Source organism: Orycteropus afer, unplaced genomic scaffold (genome assembly GCF_000298275.1).
Source record: "Orycteropus afer afer isolate SDZICR_OR568_19922 unplaced genomic scaffold, OryAfe1.0 scaffold00317, whole genome shotgun sequence".
In the NCBI taxonomy this organism is placed as follows: domain Eukaryota; kingdom Metazoa; phylum Chordata; class Mammalia; order Tubulidentata; family Orycteropodidae; genus Orycteropus; species Orycteropus afer.
Window position 1 is genome coordinate 3,844,901 of NW_006921904.1, and position 2,304 is coordinate 3,847,204.

The window sequence follows — 2,304 nt, forward strand, 5'->3', positions numbered from 1 at the left end:
TGAAAGGATACACACAATCCTTCATACAATTCCTTCTTGATTTTAAACCATGCAGTGTCCCCTCTTTCTCTTCAAATGACAGCCCCCTGGTCTGTGTACAAGTTCCTTATGAGTACAATTAAGTGTTCTGGAATTCCCATTCTTCTCAATGTTATCCACAATTTGTTGTGATCCACACAATCACATGCTTTTGCATAGTCAATAAAACATAAGTAAACAGGCACAGGGCGCTGCCTCCTGGGAGCCGGCCGAGAGCTCCGGCACAGCGCCCCCTCCACCGCCCACACCACCCACTGAGGCAGCCGCTCTGCTTCACGGAGCACAGCCTCAGTCTGGCGCCAGCCTTGCCTTGTGCCCCACTGGCTTCAGTTCTGGATAAAAGAAGACTGGACGCATGTCAGAGTTCTGGCTAAATTCTGCCCCTGGAGATAAGGAAAATTTACAAGCTATGGAGAGGATGAATACTGTAACTTCAAGTCCAACCTGTCTTATAATACCAAATTTGCTATTCCTGATTTCAAGGTGGGGACCTTAGATTCCCTTGTTGGTCTCTCTGATGAGTTGGGAAAACTTGATATCTTTGCTGAAAGCCCCATAAAAAGAATGGCTCAAAGCGTGGTAGAAGTAATGGAAGACACAAATGGAAACATTCAGGAGAACCTCCTGGCCAATGGAGTTGACGTAACATCCTTTGTGACCCATTTTGAATGGGACATGGCCAAATACCTTGCAAAGCAGCTGCTGGTGACTGTGGTGGACACACTTGCAAAGTAACTAGCACAAATCGAGACAGATCTGAAATCCCGAACCGCAAAGTACAACACTCTGAAGACCAACTCGGAGAATCTGGAGAAGAAGTCAATGGGCAACCTCTTCACTCATACACTGTGTGATATTGTGAGCAAAGAAGACTTTGTGTTGGATTCTGAATACCTCATCACACTTCTGGTCATTGTTCCCAAACCAAACTACACACAATGACAAAAAACCTACGAATCTCTCTCGGACATGGTGGTGTCTTGGTCAACCAAATTGATTGCTGAGGACAACGAGGATGGCCTTTTCACTGTAACTCTGTTTGGAAAAGTAATTGATGATTTCAAGACTAAGGCCAAAGGAAAAAAGTTCACTGTCCATGACTTTTACTATGATGAAAAAGAAATTAAAAGGGAAAAGGAAGAGATGAGAAGATTGCTGTCTGATAAGAAGCAACAGTATCAAACTTCCTGTGTTGCTCTTAAAAAGGGATCATCTACTTTTCCAGGACCACATGGTTAAGGTAACCCCACTAGGTAACCCTGATAGGCTCGCTGTGGGTCAGACCGACAGAGAGAGAGAGAGAGAGAGAGTGAGGGCAAGGGTGAAGGCCCCCTGCTGCTCTGGCTCAAGGAGAACTTCAGTGAAGTCTTTATTGCCTGGATCCATATAAAGGCCTTGAGAGTGTTTGTGGAGTCCGTGCTCAGATATAGACTACCAGTCAATTTTCAGGCAGTACTCCTACAACCTCATAAGAAGTCATCAACCAAACGTTTAAGAGAAGTGCTGAACTCCATCTTCAAACACTTGGATGAAGTAGCAGCTGCAAGTATATTGGATGCATCCGTGGAGATCCCTGGCTTACAATTTAATAACCAAGATTATTTTCCTTATGTCTACTTCCACATTGACCTCAATCTTCTTGAATAGAAAAGTCAGCTGGCACTAAGCTTCCTTATCCATGCAAACAACCATAGATGCAGAGAATCTGCATAATATATGCCTCATAAATGCCCTATATGATTTAGGTTTTCAGAGAAATTGCTCACAGAGTTACATAATTGTATTTATTTTTTTAAGTTACAATAAAGAAATGCTCAGTCCTTTGGGGGGGGGGAACATAAGTAAACATCTTTTTGGTATTCTTTGCTTTCAGCCAAGATTCATCTGACATCAGCAATGATGTTTCTAGTTCCATATCCTCTTCTGAATCCAGCTTGCATTCCTGGAAATTCTCTGTCAATTTACTGCAGCAACCATTTTTGAATTTTCTTCAGTAAGAGTTTACTTGCATGCAATATTAGTGATGTTGTTGTTGTTAAGTGCCATTGAGTTGGAACCGACTCATAGCGATCCTCCTTGGGTTTCCAAGGTGGTATCACTATGGAAGTAGATTGCCCACCCTTCCTTCTGAGGAGTGACTGGTGGGTTTGAAACACCAGCCTTCTGGTTAGCAGTCCATATTGTTTGTAATTTCCACATTCTGTCGGATCACCTTTCTTTGGAATGGGTACAAATATGGATCTCTTCCAGTCAGTTGGCCAGGTA

At 43.1% G+C, this 2,304-nt stretch overlaps 1 pseudogene; it reads left to right on the top strand.

The window, feature by feature from the left end:
* Positions 1-394: 394 nt before the first annotated feature.
* LOC103206447 lies at positions 395-1,686 on the top strand (annotated as a pseudogene).
* Positions 1,687-2,304: the final 618 nt, after the last annotated feature.